A 21,814-nucleotide genomic window follows, 5' to 3' on the forward strand; every position below is an offset into this window, starting at 1 on the left:
ATTTCCCCCTCCAACTTCATTTTCCTCTGACTTCACTTTTTACAATCCTCCCACCCAACCATGTATATACGCCTGCAACTCAAGATGATGCTTCATTCATACGATGAAGAAGAGGCTGTAGTACATGTCATCAGAAATGTGTTGGTCTTTAAGGCACCAAAAGCCTCTTCGTTGCAAATGAAATAGTTATAGATGCATAGTTACCAAATGTTGACAAACTGACGAGAAGTATCAGATGTAAAATTTCACCAGATTAAAAATAAAATGAATTAAGTGTTTGTGACAGCAGCTGAAAATTGCAGTTTTAATTTAAAGCCAGGGCCAGTGTGTTCAAATCTTGATTCAAAGTAATTAAGCCTGGATAACTTAACTAAATCCTGTACCCTCAAAACAAGCCTGAAACTAAGCTATTGGTGCCAACTCCTAAGCAGAACTCGGCTTCATTATGAGAAGGAATCAGATGTCGTGAATAAGGACGGACCATGACAGATGCTCCTAAGTGCTTAGGGAAGGCAACAAGCTGTACTGAAGAAAACTAGAACAGCTTCACAAGAATGTTAGAATTTTCATTAAGAACATTGGTCACAAAACGCAAGTGTCAATAAATTGACTACAGTACGCTGACAATTCTGGGTAAGGAAATACTGTCATGAGAAAGAATGGAAAGGTATACACTAGAGAGTCTTTTTAAGTACACTATAGATAAAACAGGACAAATGAGATGAAACAGGATGATTTACAGGCCAAGCAAAATGCGTGCTTCAACAATGTGTTTCCTATACTCTGACAGCTTATAAATTAGCCTTGCAAATGTGTCTCCACTGTTGCTCGACTCACCCGTCTGTTTGCATTTTGCAAGGTAAGTGGTACAACGACCAACATAAAAATGAAAATCACATTTAAAACTGCTAGCACCTTTGCAAAGCTAAGCACAGTCCGGTATGGTTTCAAATTGGATGGGAATTCACATGCTGAGTGAGATTCCTGCAATGCATGGAGTTTGACTAGATGAGCCTCAGGGGGGTTGCTTCCAACTCTACAGTTCTACAATTCTATGATTTAGAAAGACACACACCCTGTTTCTTGTGTCCTGCCCCCACCCCCCACAGCAAATCAGCATTTTAGCATGGTTTAGCTATTTACACCTTGAACCTATGGATCTGTTTTAGTTGCAATGGTACAAGTAGCAGTAAAAACCTATGACTGGAAAGCAAGACAGAACTATATTGCTCCATGCTGCCTCCTAGGAAATAGCAGCCTCCAACCATATTTTTTGCTTTTCCGGCCACTAACATCATTCAGACACAAACCCTGGTTTAGTTACAAGAATGAGTCTGTGTGAGCCCAACACACATCCCCTTAGTGTGGCCACAGGGAGGAGTTAGGAAGTTTTCACTAGGCGTTTACAGATGTGGCAGGGAGATGACACACTAACATCAGGCAAAATGACCTCCAGTTTGCTATGGCCTCTGTGAACTTGTTCCTGCCTTGTTGAAACACACTGTGGTTAAAACTTAGCATTATGTCTGAATGCAGATATCGCCTCTATGCAGTAGTCTGTATAATTGCACTTTTTTACCCAGTTTCATATTGAAACTTTACTAGCTCTTCTTCAACAGGCTTTGCTTATTGTAAACAAGTAAATAAGTCAAGGGCATAGTTTTTCCAACACAGCACAACTGGAAAGGTTTTCCTTTGCAATTGTTAGCTCCAAATAAAAACAAAGGAAAGTTCAACTGCATCTTCAATGAAGAGACTTTTGATTAAATTACTGTAAACACTACGAACAAGCCACTTCAAAAATTCTAGACGTACCTTGTTGCCGGCCCAAGTCATCTCCCATAATTCTAAAATAAAAATATAGTTTATATTATTTCTGGATTACTCTAGGAGAAATCATCACACACACACCAGTTGTTGCTGGTGGATTGGATCTGCAGATAATACAGTGAAGTATATTAGTATTTTTAAAGGATTTGGACTGAAACAAACTATGATTCCTGTCCTGGATGAAATGAACAAAATGCTATGTCTGGGATCATGGTTGGTTTCTCCTCTAAACTAGCAGAAAATAGTAAAGGGGTATGATTAGCATGTGCACAGTAAACCATGGTTTATGGCTTAGCAATATGCGTGAATGGCAGCTACTCTCTCTCTAAACCTCAGCCCCTTGGGACAATAATTGTTTATGTCAGTTGTAGAATTGCAACAAGATAATGTCTGCAAAGCACTCTGAATATTCAAAAACTGCAGCCAGGTGCAGAACACTGAAGCCAATTCACTGAGTGTAACACCTGGATGAGCACATGCAGTATTATGTCTGTGCTGAGGAACTGCACTGGCTGCTGTTCAGCTACCATGTTCAAAGTTTTGTCAGTGACATATATAATCTTGGCACTACCTTACTTGGAAGGCTGCTCAACTACTTGGGTCATAGAAGAAACACTCCTGGTGGTGCTGTACCCTACAGATTGTTGTAAGGCAAGCGAGCATTTTCTGTAATTGTCCTTGTTGTCGGGATCCCTCTTCCACTCAATTAGCGAGTTGCCATCAGTTATGCCTCCTGAAAATGTATTAATTTTTTGGCCTAAGCCTTTCCCAATACCTAAGGTTTGATTTTTTTAGCTCCATATCTTTGCACTTCAGTCACTGTTTTTTATTAGTTATGTTTTTATGATGTGTTACAATTTTGTACCATGTTTGTTGTTGTTTTTTGGTATGTTGTTCTCAGCTTAGATTTTTTTTTATGTTAAGCCATCCAGAAATTTTCTAAATAAAGACTTTATATATAAAAATAATTTTAAAATTACATTTTAAATAATATGCACCAGTTACTAACAGATACATTAATCAGGTCTGATTTTGAACATTAGCCATTAAAAACATTAATTACTGTATGTTGATAAAGCAGTTGCATTAATTTGCCAAAATATCAATTACAGTAGCAGCTTGTGTGGTGGGGTGGAACTGCTCTGCAGTCACTAAAGCTTATCTGGGTTGGGGCAGGGTGATGGCAAAGTCATAGCAAAATGGACACACCAGCAGAGCCAATCCATTGTGCCATACTGCACCAGCTACTAAGGATCAATTACATCTGTTTCCACCATAACTCTCAAAGAATAGCAGAAAGAATACTGGACATGAAGATCTTTCTCATAAGGAATAGAATTTGTTTCAACTGTGAAAGCACCAGCTTGTTCATTTTTGGCCTTAACTCAGTAGATTAAGGATCACAGATTTAAACTGCATCTTATTTTCCAGGAACAGTAAAAATGAAATTCAGCTATAGTTAATCTCTCTCATTAGCTAATTTTACCTGTTAGCTAGAATTTGCAAAACTCTCATTTATTATAATAGTAGACCTACAATAACTTTTAAAAGCAAAGACTCTGACAGGGCAATCCTATTTATGTCTACTCAAAAGTAAGCCCCACTACTGAATTGGACCTACTCCAAGTTAGGTATACAGGTTGCAGCCAGAACAGCTTTCTTGATACCTATTGGAATCTCATGAATTCTCTCTCTTAGCCAAAGTATACTAAGGGTGGAATTCAATATTGCACTATTACGATTGTTCTGTCAGCGCAAGCATTTCTGCTTGCCAGAGGAAACCATCTCCTTCCTCCTCCACCCACACACTATTCTAGGGGTTCTCCTGACCTTGCAGAGCAGATCTGGGGGAGGCGCAAGTAATGGAGAGGGAAGGAATCCTTGTGATAACCATTCAGCTAGTGTGAGTCCTTGTGATGGCTTTGGATAGTGCACTAGGTTAGTTGAATCTGGCCCATAATTTATTATTTATATATCTATCTATGTAAATGTATATAGCTGCCCAACAAAAAAAAAAAGTTCCCTCGGCAGCTAGTAAGACAATATTTTAAATACAATCTATAATCATTATAATTGACATGGGGACTCTGTGGCCTCCAGATACTGTTGGACAACAGCTTCCATCAATCCCAATCAAAACGTGTCTGTCAGGGATGATGGAAGTTGTAGTCCAGAAAGTTCTGTAGGGCCACAGATTCCCCATTTCTGATATAATCATCAACAAATAATAGACAGCAAAAAAAAAATCAATTTTCTTGCAACAAAGACAACATATACAGTCTGAATGAATCTACACTAGGTCACAACAGTCTAAGATTTTAAAAACTGGGAACTGGGTGAATTAAAAAAGGTCTCCACTTTAAGCAGAGGTTGGATGCTCATCTGTCATGGATGCTTTTGTTGAGATTCCTGAATTGCAGGGGGTTGAAATAGATGATCCTTGGGGTCTTGTCCAATTCTATGATTCTATACTGCTGAAAAGGCCAAGAAAAGTGTTAAGTGAGCCTGTCGGGGGACGTTATTCCACAGCCAGAGTGCCACCACCAGAAAGGCCCTCTCAGTGGTAGTCTCTCTCCTCACCACTGGGTGAAGGCACATGGAGCAGGGCCTTAAAAGAGGATCTTAAGGTTCAAGCAGGCATGGAGATGATATTTCAGGAAACCTGATCCCAAGATCTACTGAGTTTTTAGGTTAACTTATACCTAATGCCAGAACTATAAATTGGGACCAGAAGCAACCTGAGAGCTAATATGGTCCAAAGAAGCAGAAACCTGAAATATGTTCCAATTAGTTTTTGTGCTACTTTATATTATTAAACAAGTAAATGCAAATTCCTGGTGCCATCACAAAATTTAAAAGGCACACACGCTTCTCCACACACACACATATACTAATCACCACATCATGCACTCTATTTTTAAGAGTAAAACACTGTAGAAAGGAATTTTATTTTTATACTCACATGCCACCCACTTCTAATTAACATCAATCTGTCTTCTGTGAACAGTACATGTTGCAAATATGCGTGGCCTTGTCTACACTAGGGTATTTTGGCAAAATGTTCCGCAGTGTCGCTAAAAATTGATGCTGTTTTACCCACTGCTGCAGACACTAAATTAGGAAATGCACAAATCCTCATTCATATATGGCATTGTGGATTAGCAATAAGATGGTTCTACCTTTCTGGTATTGTTTATACTTACGGACACAATCCTATTGTGATAGTCCCCTGTCCCCTTCCAGGCACGAGTGCCTCTCAGCACTAGCTGGCTATTTTCAAGAAAAGAGCAAAATAAATGCATAGTGGTTTATACGTTGCTGGTCCAAATGCAAAGGAGGCAGTAGCTAAAAGTACCAAGAGGACACCCTAAAAAGTTTCATCAGAGGGAACAGAACCATGCTGTGTGGAAGAGACTAAGACTGGACTGCACACTATTTGTTAATATGACAAAGGAGGTACTAGCAGACTCTTGCACTCGTATGTTGGGTGCCATGAAATACAGGAGCAAGGAAGAGCTTAGTCACGTGTCCAAAAAAGAATTTCAAGCAGAGATTCCAAGTCAGTGTAGATGGAGTGCTAGAGCTGGATTGTGGAGTCCCAGTTGCAAATCCTTGCTCAGCCATGAAGCTCACTGGGTGATCTCAGGTCAGCCTCTATCACTGGCGTAGTGTGGTTTGCCAGCACCTGGGGCTGATAGGCTGGAACAAATGGGCAATAGCTTGACAACCTATCTGAGTGGCAGTTGTGGTGCGCTGTGAGCATTGAGCACGGCGGAGAGTGGGACAGGGGACTGGTAGGAGTGAGTATCTTTCTAAAACCCATGCAAGGCACCCTGGCAACCAGCTATTGCCCAAATCCGCTCCTCAGTCTGCCCACACAAACACTGGGAGATTTTCTGTGTGACGGGCAGGGTGCACTATTTATTATTTATTATTACTACTTCCTTTTTTTCTTTTGTAATTTTGTGCCCCTAAGAATTTTGCACCCAGGGCAACCGCCCCATGGCCCCACCCACATTATGCCACTGGTCTTTATGTCTCTCTCTCTCTCTGTGTGTGTGTGTGTGTCTCTTTCTCTCTTCCAGCCCAATTTACCTCACAGCTTTCCTGTGAGGATAAAAGATAAAATAGGGAAAACACATGTATACTTCCCTGAATGGATGAAGAGTGAAATATAAACATCCTCAGATAGAAATATCTGTTTCTGAGTATACCTTTAAATTAACACACACACACACACACACTTTAAAACAGTACAAACTAACAACAAGGTAGCTTTACTACGTTGCAAAATCACCAACTTTTGTACTAGAAGAACATTTACAGGAACAGCCAGCTTGAGTTTATTATTACCTAGTAAATACCATAACCGACTCCAGATGTTGACCTTGACTTAAAAGCATTCAGGCCACACCTTTTTACATGCACACTTCCAAAGTACTAGTAACTAGTACTGTATCCCACCAAACATTGTTTAGACTTGGATGCTTTAAAGTAGAGAATCTCTGTCATATTGTGCTTCCCAGATGAAGACGGGAAAACTATGCTCTCTTAAACTTCACCCACTTCAAAATTTTAGCACTGTGATGTTCATTCCAGACTAGGGAAAGGCAGGCCTTGTTGATCTTGTAAACAGAGCATAGATTCCTAAGCAGATCCAGTTTAGAGGATTGTTTTCTAGCAGCCTTGATGAATTACCCATTTTGGTTTCACAATGTGCACCCAATGAAATCATTCCATGTGTGAGCCCTTGGACTCAAAGCCTTACATACAGAATGACCCAAACACCAATGAATTTTTTTTAAAAAAAACAACCCTGGAAAATATCAAGGGCTTTCCCACTGGAAAGAAAACATGGGCCATCTGGCATTAATAGCCTTTAGCCTTTTTAATTTTTCCCACTGATTTTTCTGGTCTTCATTTGAAAGATTGTTGACTGAGCCTACTGGGTTAGTAATGATGGTAAACTGCAGTAAAAAGCAACTGAGTCACTCTTACTACTTGGTGAAGATCTGCTGTAAATTTGAAATTTCCTCAATTAATATGCCTGCAAAATGCCTACTGACACACACACTCATATTCCATTAACTTAGTTTTACATGGTTGCTGCATTATTTATATTAGAGAAATTTGGGACACTTGGATCTATTCTCTTTCTAAATTTTGTATATAAAGAAAGATTACTAAAAACAAAAGTAAAAAATGTTAAGACCATCAGATAAGACTTGTAAATAGGCATTCTCCGAGTCTCTTGTTGCAAGTATGAATTTCTTCCCAGTGATTAGGTAAAGAATGTCTATAAAATATGGCTCCACATCCCCCTACCTTCCCATATGAGGGAGGGCACACAAAATAAAATGCTACAGGCTATTAACTTTGTATTGTAAGTTAGCCAAAGTTACTATAACCCAGGCTTCCTCAACCTTGGCCCTCCAGAAGTTTTGAGACCACAATTCCCGTCATCCCTGACCACTGGTCCTGCTAGCTAGGGATCATGGGAGTTGTAGGCCAAAAACATCTGGAGGGCCGAGGTTGAGGAAGCCTGCAATAACCCATAATATTTTATTCTGTCTGCCTGCCCACATGCAATTGCAAGATATATAAGCTATATAAGCTTATATAGCTTATATATCTTATCTTAAAACTGAGTTGCAGTTGCCTATTCGCCAGGGGGTTGGAATAGATGCCACTCAGGTCCTTAACCCTTCCAACCAGGGTTTTTTCCAGGGGTAACACACAGGAATCAGTTCCGGCGCCACTAAGAGAATGAGGGAGGGACTTAAGGTGAGTTCCAGCACCTCTTTTTCTAGAAAAATAGCCATGCTTCCAACAACACAATTCTATGATTCTTTGATCTCAACTACATTGTTTGATTGTAGCTTGCTCTTACAACAATTCACTTGTCTCAGTATACAAGAAGGAGAAACACACACAGTAGAAATGGTATTGACTATGGACTAAGGCAGGGATTTTTTAAACTGTGGTCACCAACATGGCATCCAGAAATCTTGACAATTGGAGTTGCAACTGGACTTGCGCCAGTAGCAAAATGCACCTGGTGAATTTTGAACACTGATGGCAAGGTAGACAGAAACAGGCTATCAGGGAGTTTCACTTTCATCTCTTCCTGAACCCCCCCCCCAAAAAAAAACCACTAGTATAATTTGTCCTATCCAGTGTGATGTACTGTATATGCTACTTGCTTAATTTTTTTTGGGGGGGGGGGTCAGTAATACAGCAGTGTGCAGAGCTCTTGGAATATCTGGAATAAAAGTGCATATGCCCCCGTTGCCTCTTCTCCGCTACAGCGATAAAATACAATTTCATTAGGACTTCATTAGGTTTAATAAGTCTGCCAAATCTATCCCCACAAGGACAGCAGCACTTTGCATACTACAGTGGGACTCTTCTCCGATTCTTTCGATTCACTCATTTGCATCAGGCACTTCCTTCAAGCTCAGGAAGTCATTTTCTAAGGTGGAAAGTACAGCTGTTTGTGGTTTCTGCATATGCAAGAACTGCCATTGACTGTTCAGACAACCTATGCCTGGTTGTAAGAAGTACACCTCGAAAAACCCTCCCCACCTACAGGGCTTCTTACTTGGAATGCTACTAGGATAACAACACAAATTAAACAAATACAGAATAAGCTTGCACAAACTGATGTTTCTCCCAATGTGGACTTCTCAGATTTAGACTTGGGTGTAACCATTTCACTCAAATTGAAAATGATGTAGCACTAAAGTATGTGGTCTATCAAACAGCCCAACTCCCACAGCTTACTATAGGAAGTGATATGATTCCAAATGGGCAAAAATGATATACTCCCCAGTTGTTACGGAACTTCGGTGAGAACGAGAGCAGGAAACAGCAGGAGCTGGAATCAGAGTACTAGAATTAGTACGGCCAGCAATTCACTCTAAGAGAGGAGAAATAGACACATTTTCCCTCTAAGAAGCTAATTAAAGATATAACTAACAACAAGGGGGAGAGAGAATGAAAATTGTACTAGTCATAATAGTGCATTTTACGTAATATTGCACCATGCCCTGTGCCCATAATAATGACTAAATTTGGATTTTCCTTTGATTTTCCCCTATTCTGAGTAAAACTGTGCTTACCTTACTGAAGCAGGCATAGAGCAGCTTGAGAAATTAATGACTTGGCAGAAGTCTACCACTGGCAGCAGCTCCCTAATCCCAACTCATTTATCTTCCTTCCACCTGGGCAATAGCTGCTGGTCTTATTCCTCAGAAAACCTCTTTTCGAAGAGGACAAATGGGAGATCAGGCTACAAGTTTGAATGTGCTGATAATGGATCTACAAAGCCCAATGTGGGAAATATTATGTTTTCTGCTTCTAGTTTCACTGTAATTTTAAACACAAGTGTACATATGGAAGTGCTTCTTATTTGAAATAAAAAGTAGACTTATTCCCCCCCCCTCAAGTAAAATGTCCCCCCCCCTTTAATGGGAACAGCACACAAAAATAAGATACCTAGAAACAACAAGTGATCCATGGGAAAGAAAAAAAGCAGGGGTAGGAATTTAGTCCAAATAAATGACACCTGCAAATTTACATCAACAGCTGAAAGATTACCACTAATTTATGCACTAAGCAAGCAAATATATATTAAATGAACATTATAATTGATATCTTCGAGTAGTGGTTCTCAAAAAAAGTTCTCTGGGCTTGCACCGCATCAAATTTTCTACCAATAAGAAATACATTGGAAAACAAAAAGAAACAACTCCTAGAAGTGCTTGATTTATAACACAGAACACAACTACTTTATAATATGAACAAGGGACATCTGGAATGTATACAACAACGCAGCTATATAGGGGCATAAATCATTACAAAAATATAATATTGATTGCCCTTGAATCTTCCCGTTGCTCTTGTCATCCTCTCCTGCCACACCAGTATGGCACGCCACACCCTTTGAGATCTGCTTTCTTAGAGGTTGTTGTTTGCAATTACCATATGACAAGTGAAACGTCCACTGCTAAAAAATGTACACTCATAAAATGTATGTACTTAAAAAACAACAACTAATCAGTCCTGTATATAAGCAAAGGATGCAAGCCTTGTATAGTCTGCAGTGCATACACAATACAGCAAGTTCTTTCACACACAATCCAAATCTTCCAGAATGGTATTATGAGAGAAAGGAAGTGGCACAAATCCCATACTTTCACAATTATGACACATGGGCAATTAAAGATTACTATCACAGTATGAACAAGTTTCTTTAAATTTGCCTTTTCATTCCTGAGTCCTGGAGCCCAATTCATAATTTATCTTAATTATCTCAATCATTGAGCTACAACCTTTTTAAAAAATAATAATGAAAAGGAGGTATCCATCACTCTGACAGTTCTGATTTAGTGTAGCACAGGGGCTGGAAATCTGTGGCCCTCCAGATGCTATTGGACTACAACTTCCATCATCCCTGATCACTGCCCATGCTGGCTGAAGCTGATGGGAATTGGAGTCCTGGTAGCTCTGGAGAGCCATATATTCCCCATCACAGATGTAGTAGTTCATAATGGCATGAGGAACAAGCTACATGCCCTGGGTTATATCTCAACAGTCATGCATTTACTGGATAGCTTTAGGCATTCAGTACTCCAGACTTTTAGTGCAAGCCGGTGCATGTTTACTTGGACTTAAGTCCCACAGTACTGATTGATCGCTATCTAGTAAATATAGGTGGGACTGCAGCCTTAGTTGCCAATTTTAACATCATCAGTTTACTTATACTCTCCATTTCCATGTTAAATGGTGCCTTAGAACAGCTCACAATAACAGTGCACAAGAGGGGAAAATAGCTTTTGGTCTACAACTCCCATAATCTCTTACCAGTGGCTGTGCTGGCTGGAGCTGATGGGGAGTTGTAATCTTAAAACATCGGGGGGGGGGCACTGTGTTGGCTACCTGTGGAGAACCACAACAATGCATACAAGGCATACATATAACATTCCAGTACAACATGTATATATTTAGTGATTTCTGGCCTGCCTGCCTAGTGCCTATGCACTACCCAATTCATAAATGATTCCATTCAAAACATAAACAGTAAAATATAAACAAACATAAAATGAACATTTCAAAAGGCCCATCAAAACATTTCATAATGATAAATTCCAACACTGCAATGAGACTGGAATAAGAATCCACAACAGAACCCTGCAATAATTTCAGAAGCAACAAAATAAAGTGTTAACAGACAATAAGCCCCATCTGTAATCTAGTGATAGTCGTCCTGCAATGTTCTAAGTTGCAACTGAAAGCTATAAGCAAAAGCAGGCGTGTCTCTAACTCCAATTACAATCGTTTCATATTCAGGAATTTCAGATTTTTCACAATTAGTCAAGACCACTTAATTTCAGAGCTAACCACAAAAGAATCCCTTATGCAGTTATTTCGGTCCGCCACCCAGTTGCAAATTGAGCAACTGGCAACAAAGAGGAATAAATAACTGTTTCTACCGTCGAGCTGAGAAATATTCAGTTCAGTATTCCACTATGCAAAGACACGTTGAGATAAGGATCACAGCAAGAGATTCACTGAAAATGGAAAATGTTAGCACAATTTTCCATTAGAGTGGACAATATATAGAGTTACACACACACAGAGGAACTTTTCTTCTCTCTTTGATGCAGCCCCCTACCCCCTGTGCACCCTTGAGAGCAGACTGAGTTTGCATGGGGAGAGTAGAGGAAGGGGAAGTCCTGTAGATTTCTCCATGTGCTGGGCTGGATACAACTCACAGCACTAGGCCCCCAAGGTATTTCATTTCCAGCTATCCCAGGGGTCAGCAACCTGCGGCCCACAGGAGCAGTTTAACTGGCCCAAGCCACCCCTGATCTGGCCCACGAAGACATCTCCGCAGGACTTGACTGGCCCAGGCAGGTAAAACCTTGCTGACCCCATTGATCTTAAAAAGTTCTCTAGGTTCACTGTCAAAATAATGAAGGTTTTAAAATGTGGTGATAAATGAATTAAAGAGTAGAAACAAGTTCCACATCATTCTGCATTTCAACTCATACAAGTTTCTAAAATCACTACCAAAACTTTCACATATCACAATTTTGCCATGCCAGATAAACAATTTCTGAATAAAAATGGTGCGCTGCATACATGCAACTTGCCTTTAGCTGCAATTTTGTGCCTGACATTCAGTTAAGAAAATATATAGTTTAGACATGCTATATTTTTGCTCATGATATCTTTTTCATTCATTTAAAATAATCAATCACTATTTTTTTTAAAAAAACAAACCTGTGATGCTACAGACTCTTGTTATATGGAGAGCTATTCATTAATGAAAACATTTGTACCTCACCTTTTCTTTAAGAAGCTCAGGATGGCAATTATGTGACACCCTGTACAACAACCCTGTGAAGCCAATTAGGCTGAGAGACGATGATCCAAAGTCACCCAGTGGGCTTCAGAACTCAGTGGTGATTTGTACCCTAGTTTTTAAGGTCCTACTAGTCCAACTCTCTAACCATTACACTACTCTGGTGCCCAAGTCAAGGAAAGCTGGAAGGAAAATATGTCCATTTTGAGCACGGTATCCACAGTGTTTTATGGCGAGACAATTAAAAGCAATGCTGGAAAGTTAGAATTCACCTCTTCACTCCCTGGAAACAAAACAACTCAGCTTGTCTGGTAAGAATTCTTCTTTTCCCCAGGCTAGCTGCCACCTCTATAGGATGCATATGGCTCTACACCAACAAGGGGTGGTGAGAATAACTCTTTCATACTTGATCTGAAAGTGATGAAACAGCCAACTCCCAAACTTCATTTCCCAGACAAAAGAGATGAGTCAGAAAGAACCACAAGACAACTTATCAGGCACATCCTCATACCATAAAGCAATTCATGAAAGACTAGCCTTGTTTATTTAAGGCCAGATGTTAACCAAATCACAAAATTGACAAGGATCTGAAACACTCTCACCAACATTTTAGATGTGGCAATAATGGAATACAATAGTATGCACAAACATTATAACATGAGAAACTATTGGACCAAGCCACTGTTGACTGTTCATGTGAAATAGCTAACATCACATTAACATATTCTAGCAACTTTTCACAAGAAGAGCAAGGATTGGAAGGTCAATGCACATACTTTACACATCCACATATACTCAATACATATGTGCTCCAACCTAGAAAGTCAAACTGTAAGGCAGAGCTTTCCAAACTTTTCATGTTGGTGACACACTTTTTAGACATGCATCATTTGTGACACAGTAATTCAGTTTTACTAGCAAACCAGAGGTTAACTAACCCCTTTCCAACCCCAGGAGGAGCACAGGGAGTGTTTGTGCAATACAGCTACACACTGCAGCCGACACACCAGAGTGTCGTGACACACAGTTTGGAAAGCTCTGCTGTAAAGCCTTTGCAGCTAACGTTTGATGACCCAGTCACCTTAATTATTATCTGTTGTTGTTTCAAATTATGGTTTATAGTGTTCACTGCCTTGATAATATGGCAGTATAGAAATGTTTTTATAAAAAATAAATCAATCAGCAGAGTTGGGTGAAGCAACTACCCAACAACTGCCTCTAGGCTCAAGGAAGCCTTAGCTGTGGCTTTTGTGTCACAGCAAGGAGGTACTAGAGGAGCAAATCCTGGTGCACATCTGCACAACTAAATGTGCTTTTTGGATTGAAGCCATGGATTCTTTTAACTTTAGGGAATGATACCTTGCCTGCCAAATGGAACAACATATTTACCAACTTTTCATTCCTACCAGCTGTTCTTTGTAGTTCTCACAATTTTTTCCTTTCAATCAACTCTACATCAATATTCTGCATGTTTCATATTCCAAGGGTACACATACACACAAAACACAGAGTTTTGCCTACCATACTGCATTGCCAGTTTTAAATCAGTTAAGGTCCAGATCCTGCAGGAAACACTTTAATCCTTCTTCAGTTGAAATGCCGATGAATCTCACATCACTCCCAGCAGGCTCATAGCCAAAGCTAGTAAAGGGCTTTGTGGCACTTTAGAATTAAAATAGCTACAGTTTAAGTCTGTAAAAGGTATTGTTATCCTGGAATTAGCTCTATCAGAGTACTAAGTGAGCAATGAGAAGATATGGAGTGCATCTGAGTTCAAACACTGGAGAAAACAGCAACAAATAGACTAAAAAAAACCCTATTACAGTTAATAATCTCAAAATTCACCAGGATGAATATGTCTTTTAAAGTATTATTCTTCTCTTAAGAACTACATGGCTGACAAGGCAAACATATTATGAAGAGATATGTAAATGAATTTAGCCAGCCTCTGTCAGTGCTTTTAGTTCAGGCATTATCTAGAACTACACAAGAACGTAAGATATACTTACAAATATGGCAACTATCATTACTATCCCACAAAAAATTGCACTAGTCTGCAGGATTACACGTTTCCACATTTGTGCCTGCCTCTCCAATATTTTTTTTAAAAAGCTTACTTGCCTAGTCAACTTTTAGACAATTATTTACCACAGGCAACCAGAACATTGCTATTTACAGCCTCTGATGAAAAGTTACAAGCAAACATACACCTTGGAAAGCATTACTGAACCAACAGAGACTCGATAGCATTTCGTTATTACCAGTAGAATCTAAAAGGGATAAAGTTTAAGAAGAAATGGGCCAGACATGTGGGTCGGGATGCATTTTCTCCAAAATGCCAAGGAACCTGGAAGTGACAAAAGGTGGAAACACTGCTTCTGGACCTGTTAACATCATAAGAATACAAATCAGCACCGAAATGCACATTCTATCTTCTCACTAGTTGGTTATATGGAGGAATAGCATCATAAATCAGATGCAGAACTGATTACAAATTTACTGACCGCTGAAGAAGTATGTACACAAGTTGGCTCTTTTTCCTGGGCCATGCCCTGATAACAGCTGGTACACACTTCACAAGTCATTCCTATAGCGAACCTAATTAAGGTTCCACATTCATATTATTTTCTTGTAAGAAACAGAGCACTATTTCCCCCCTACGACAGAAATATTTTCGGATACCCATGCTCCATTTCCTATTATTTTCTTTCCTTTTCTTGGGATCACACGAAGGCACCATTTAAAATCACTGAGAGATGAACAGTTGACAATGTAATACGAAATGTATGTGTATTTTCTAAATACACCAAAGAACAAACCAAAATAATCTGAACTAATGTACTACCCATCTTCAGGTCTGTCTGCCTTTTGCTCCTGAACTGCTTTCCCAAAATTGCTTACTCCATATGCAGAGGTTATGTTCCAGGTCCCTGCGCGTGTAAGTGAAATCGCATAAATGGGACGCACCCCCCTTTAATAGGAAGGACATGTGGGGAGAAGAGAGATTCACCCTGGAAGTTCCTCGGGGCCCCTGCTCAGCTTGTCCCAGTCCTGGCTCATAAAGGAATGCAACTCAAAAGCTGAAAAAAGTTCCCTACCTCAGTCCTAAGGAGACTTTTCTGATAGATGTTTTGTTCTCCTCCAACTATGGAGGCAGCTCCCATGCTTAGCTCATGCTAGGTTCCCTACCTACCCTCTTATCACTCACCAACAGCAAGAGAGAAAGTCTAAATGAAACAGAGGGGGAAAGTGTGACTTAAGATTAGTTACAGGGCACAGCATTTGTGAGAAGGGAAATGTAAGCTGCAGAAATATTTAGCAACCATTTCCATTAGGACCAACTAGAATATTCACCCATTTAATATTGTCCTTTACCAATCCCATTTCCAACATCTAAGAATAAGTGTGCAACATACCATTTGTGTAAGTGCACCCGAGTAACAAAATGCATGAGGGCCGCAGATTCTTCACCACTGTTTAGAGTAAACACTTTTGTTTGCATCCTTCCAGTTTCTGCCATCATCTGAAATTCCTGAAGTCAAATAGCACACATCCATAGGAAGGGGGGGAGAGATAGATTCTCCAACATCCTTTTCCAGAGAACATTCAGGAAACCAATAATGGACAAAATATTTGCTACACTGACAATGAAAGGGCCCCTGCTAAATGCCTATAAAAAAACGACATTCAAGACAGCAGCTTAATTCAGATATCATACCAGAACACAATTTATAACCCAAACCATGGTTTAGAGCTTGCCTGTTTTAGTTTTTTGTCCGCTATGCATTCCACTTCATAAACTGACTTCCATCTCCATTATGCAGCAGCCTCTGAGGCTAGAGCAATGGCCATAACTATGATTTGCTACTTTAGATATTATGCCTCACCACACTGATCACAAACCATCTCATTTCAAGTCATGTTTTTTTTAACACAACTATTTATACATTCACCAAATAATCATGAAATTTCCTTAAGCTTAATCCAGTTGTTGTCTCAACAGATGCAATATAATTGATAGGGAATTCGTTTCTCATTGAGCCACAAGACTGCAGTTTGCACAGTCTCCCATGTTTGCTTCGTTCTAGATTCCTCTTTGTGAAGCTTTATCAATGAAGAGAAGAATAAGGGATATTTTGCTGGGCACTCTGCAGAACTTAAGGCTGAACCTGGTCTGTTCACTGTTACCATGAGAGCATTTTAGTGCAGGAAATTAAAAAGGTCTCACAAAACAAAGAGCTGGACCCAAACTGACTTTATCAGAATACTAAATGGTTTCTATTATACAGCACAGCCCTTTCCAGTTACCACAACTGTTCAACAGTTTAAGCAGTGCTCTTTGCAACAAAAGATTTTTTATTGAGGAAAAATTGCCAGTTTGAGTTCTCATCAGTTATTGCTACTGCCACACCTTTCCAATTGCCCTTCCAGCCTGTACAAATTTACAATCAGTATGTCTTCTTCAAAAATAATGCTTCTCTCTTGCTTCAGTGAAGCAGCAAATGTGGTGTGGGTTTGCTTGTTTTATGATTCAGCAAAGAAGTTGGAAAAGCACAGAATAGCAACAGCATACCCCATAGTACCAAGTTGTGAAAAACTGGGAGGAAATATCCCAAACTTCGACCGTGTCACTTGTGTTGCTATCCTACCTGCTGCTTAGACTATTAGGGATCACAGGACAGAAATTTCATTGTGGTTTGTGGGTTTCATGCATCACAGCCAGCATAAGAGATACTGGGCTGAATAGTAAGTTTGAAAATATTACGATCAGCAAGTTAATTTGGTAGTCTTTAGACTCTCCCAACCAGACCTGCATCACATGGTTGTTGTGGAATATGATTACCCAATATATGCAGTTTTGAACTGTGTTAGAGCCAGTGTGGTGTAATGGTTAGAGGGCTGGACTAGCATCTCAAAGATCAGGGTTCAAATCCCTACTCAGCCATGAAGCTCACTGGGTGACCTTGGACCATTCACCATCTCTCAGGCTAACCTGCCTCACAGCATTCTTGTGAGGATAAACTGGGGAGGGTAAGAACCCTGTACGCCACCTTGAGCTCCTTGGAGGAAAGTGGACAGAAAAATACATGATAACAATGAACTATTTGGAGAAAGAGTGGGATACAAATATTATTATTATTAATAATTATTATTATTATTATTATTATTATTATTATTATTATTATTATTATTATTCAAATATAAAAATTAAGTAACTGGCAGTGTCCCAGACTGCCCAAAACATTTATAGTTGTGATTCTGCCAGTATCTGGAAACAGAAAACAGTGGAGTGCATATGCAATTATGTGGTCCACTACTACTATTTTTTAATTGCACCGTATAGTCTTCAAGAATTCTACTTAATATATTAGTATCATAGGGCTGGTTGCAGCTAAGCACTTCTACATACATAAGAGATGTTATACCAAGTGTACCATGTACTGAGAACAGGAACTACAGAAAAACTAACATAGGGCCAGCATTATAAACCAGCAATAGAAACAGTGAATGTGTTTGCCCTGTCAAATCAGCTAAAACAGAAACAGCTTCAGAGCTGTTAGAGCTGCTTTAGATTAAGTATGCTATTCTATAATAACATTAACTCTCTCTCACACACACAAATGTAAGATAAACCTTGATGGCTAAAAAAGAGAGTATGCATTCACTATTTAATGGAGTATACTTTTATTCACCGACTACATTATCTTTTCAAGAAAATTACCATACTTGACTAAAAGTATTTAATGAGGCACTAATTAGTACTCCCATTTTCCCCTGTTTAAAATTCCTTTGAGAAATAAGGTCAGGGACACGTGATGCACCTCTCTGAAGTTTTGGGGGAAAGGTATTCACATGCTTCATGCACTCATTATTTTTGAAAAAGGGAAGCTATTTAATAGTAACACAGGGCCCACGCAATAATAAATCTAAAGGTGTCATTCCCTACTGCAAGACAAACGGAAAGTGAACTGAATGTTGTAATTAACAAGCTGAAGAGCAGCAACTTGCTGTTTGGGTCTTAAATGTTTCCTTATCTACCAGACCGCCTGCAAATGAGTGAGAGAATATCTCCTTGCCTTTCATTTGCCCATACAAAGACTACCTTTCCCATTTTGGTAAGTCTTTATGCCTTGTTGGCAGTCCAGCTTTTCAGAGTGCTGCTTGAGCGGATGGCTATGGAGTGTTTGGCTTATTCGCAAAACAGCTTACTCTTGTCTTATATCCATCAAATGCAGTGAGACACAGGAGGCAACGCTCCACATTCCTCTGCAACAAAGTGCTTGACAGTTCTGTGGCTCCTTGCCATCCGCTTGAGCTCTTGCTGTTCTTTGCAAAAGGCGTGGCAAGCAAATTAGAGGTTATGAACACCTCCGACAGCAGGAAAAATTCCTTTAGAACTCTTAACTCGCTAAAAGAATTATGCCAGGCAAATGGAAAGAAAAGAATTAAGTGGAGTGTAACTTTGTAAACTACAAACGTCCCAAAAGGTATCAGGAAATATAAGCAAAGTCACCCATGTGCTTCATTGTTAAACTTGTTCTGGACATCACAAGGACTGTAATTATTTAGAACTGCTCTGTCAAGATATCGGAAGGGAGGTGGTTTCCTTTTTTATACTACCTCTCTTTCAAGTTCAAAGGGTACATTTGGCCTGCAGATACTGTGCACAGAGTTCATTAAAAGGGAGGAGAACAGGGGAAACAATTAGCATTATTTAAGGCATATTCAATGGGTACTTTATTGCATCCAAGAGGGCATATTGGTTCTAGGCTGTGTTACAAAGGGAGCAGGGGAATAAGCAAACTAAAGACTATTAGGCTGGAAGCTACAACCGCACAGCTTTCAGACGGTATGTAGTCATCCCATGAGAGGCATTCATATGATTAACTCCATTCTAACCCTCACCTGCAAGAACACGGAGAAGCCTTATAGCCAGAAGCTGTAAGATAAGCAGCACAAGCCAGGAATATGGATGTAGAAGTTTTAGGGGTTCCTGTCCCCTGGGAGTAGTCTATCATTCAATATGGAAAAAAACCCCATGCTGCTTCTCTAGCTCTAGGGACACTGGAGCTCAGCCAAATTGTAGCTCTTTCTGGCATATAAATACGAGGAATCTGTTTATAAATAGCAGAAATGCAAATGCAAATATTAGTACAAGGAATGGCCATAGAAATAATGAAGTACCCTAGCATGATGTACAGTCCTGCTCTTCTTTAGTTCATAAGATGCAAGATAAAGCCTTTTATCTGCTGATGTTACAGTTAAGAGGTCAGCAGCTAATAGCCTCTGGGTCACATCCAGCCCAAAGAAGCCTATAGACCTGACCCTTCAAAGGACTCCCAGTCACCCTTAACCCTGGCCAGTCCATAATTGCAACTTCAGAGTCTGCTTTTATTGGCATTCAGGCCTTTTCCATGAAGGGCAGTGGTGCTGGGACTTGGTATGTACAGCTGTGGTAGCAATGACTAGATGAAGAGAAAAAGAGAAGGGGTGGCGATTTCCTGCTCTCCCTCCCGCTCCCCCTTTACAATGTTTACTTCTAGATTACACTGGCAGCTATCCTAGTGGCCAACCAGAATACCATACAGACATTCTTAGCTCTACACAGAAGAATTTGGGTATAAGCCAACGCCATCTAGGAGCAGGTTGTAAAATCAGCTTAAGTTATATTGGAAAGTAGGTCATTCAAGATTCAGAAATAAGGACATTCTTAATAAGCAGCTGAACTGCAGCCTGCAAACTGCTCAGCTAGCAGTAGGCACATCAACAGTATAACCCTGTATGCATCTACTCAGAAGTAAGTCCCAAGGAGTTCCACTGGGTATATACGGCTGGTACCTAAGTACCCAGCAATCTGTCACCTGTGGCTTTGTCACGCTTGGGCTCATAGTAACAAGGTTTCAGAACTAGCACTCCAGTCTTAAATATTTGCTCCCGCATACCTGTCTGCAACACAGGTGGAACGTTTCAGCAACACCAGTGTAATCTAGAAGTTCACTGCACTGCATTGACGTTGGCAGTTCACACTCTCCACCCCTAAGGCAGTTTCTCTCCCAGGTACTGTATTGTGTTTGTTGGCAGAAGAGGTGTTAAGACTTGGACAAAAACCACCCCTTAAAATCATCTGGTTGCTTTGAGAATTTTGCTTTCTCTACACCCAGACACATACCTTTAAGATTACAAGCTCCACTACTCTTTGTCAATATTAAATCAAATCCTCCTCCTCTTTAAAAAATGTAGGGGGGGTTGGTTTAAATATAAAACAGAAACTTCCCAGGCATCCACAATATTTGTGTTATTTTTGTTGTGAATGACATTCCTGTAAATTCAGAAGCCTACAAAATGACAAATGAATTCAGATTACAAGGCAGAGAGTGTACAGAGCGCAAGGTCATTAGATACCATTAGGAACGGCATAATGTCACATGCACTTAGAAGATAACATAACCCAGAGGACTGTATAAATCATGTTCAGTCATCAACCTATTGCCTTCACAGTTGCAGGCTTGCTGCACTGAGTGCTTATTCCAACTGAGTCTAACTAAAGCAATGGTACCACACAAAGCAATTGGTGCTTATTGTAGTGTGAAGCATTGTCAATTCTTCAGCTATTGCTCAAAAACAGAGGGAGAAAAATTCAGGCCTAGAACTGCATGGCAGTAATGGCTCATTCTACTGCTGGTATGGAATATGCATTTTAAAAATGTTAAATATATATTCCCTGTGTAGTAAAAAGAATAGGAGAGAATATGACTAAAGGTATTAATGGATTATGTCTAAAAATACAGAAAAGGGGAGCGGAGCGAAGGGAATACAATGGCTAAAAAACAATGAGCTTCTGAAAGCATACATCTGACAACTACTGTAGTTGTAATTAGTGCTTGTGGTCAATTGTATTCTTGTCTATTTGCATTTTTCCATTCCTCTTATTTCGTGAATTGAACTACCGTATTTTTCGCACCATAGGACGCAGTTTTTCCGTCTTAAAAACTAAAGGGAAAAGTCTGTGCGTCCTATGGAGCGAATGCAGGGGGGGAGGCAAGAAGGAAAAGCCCCCATGAGCCACACACAAGCTTCGCGTGGCTCTTGCGGGCTTTTCCCAGGAGGGAGAAGGGACTGATGCGGCCAGTCAGTCCCTTCTCCCTCCTCTAGAAAAGCCTTGCGCAATCTCTCCAGCCGCGGGAGGCTGCGCAAGGCTAAAGAGGAAGCCCGGGCAGTGAGCGCGATCCATCCCGCTCGCTGCCCGGGCTTCCTCTTTAGCCTAGCACGCCTCTCCAGCCGCGGGAGGCTGCACAAGGCTAAAGAAGCCAACTTTTTAAAATTTCTCTATCGCTACCTCTTTTTCTTTTTTCGTCCTTTCTCCACCCCCTTATTTTCCTCTGGATCAGTGTTTTTATCTAGATTAACGCTTTAGTTTGGAGGGGGGGAATATTATAAAAAAGGAAACTTTGCAGCTTTTATTTTAGTATACAATAAAAACAGATTAAACAAAACACAAGAGAAGGAACTAGCATAGAAGAATAAGAGAAAAGGGAAAGAGGGAGGATACAAAGCCATTTACCAGAGGTAGATCTTAACCCTTGCCTCACCTGGGAGCTTCTCTCGGCAGGAATT

At 40.1% G+C, this 21,814-nt stretch overlaps 1 protein-coding gene across 34 annotated transcripts in view; it reads right to left on the minus strand.

Annotated features, from left to right (window-relative positions):
• ATXN1 (ataxin 1) overlaps positions 1-21,814 on the minus strand; it is a 300,198-nt gene that overhangs the window by 104,569 nt on the left and 173,815 nt on the right. Inside the window, exon 5 of one of the 34 annotated variants that reach the window (XM_083519217.1) lies at positions 1,816-1,847. The exons of the other annotated variants lie outside the window; for them this stretch is intronic. The gene's annotated coding sequence lies outside the window, so the exon portion shown is untranslated. The remainder of the gene's footprint in view (positions 1-1,815; positions 1,848-21,814) is intronic. 34 annotated transcript variants of the gene reach the window in all.

The sequence above is a fragment of the Podarcis liolepis genome, assembly GCF_965112155.1.
Source record: "Podarcis liolepis genome assembly, chromosome: 8".
Taxonomy (NCBI): Eukaryota; Metazoa; Chordata; class Lepidosauria; order Squamata; family Lacertidae; genus Podarcis; species Podarcis liolepis.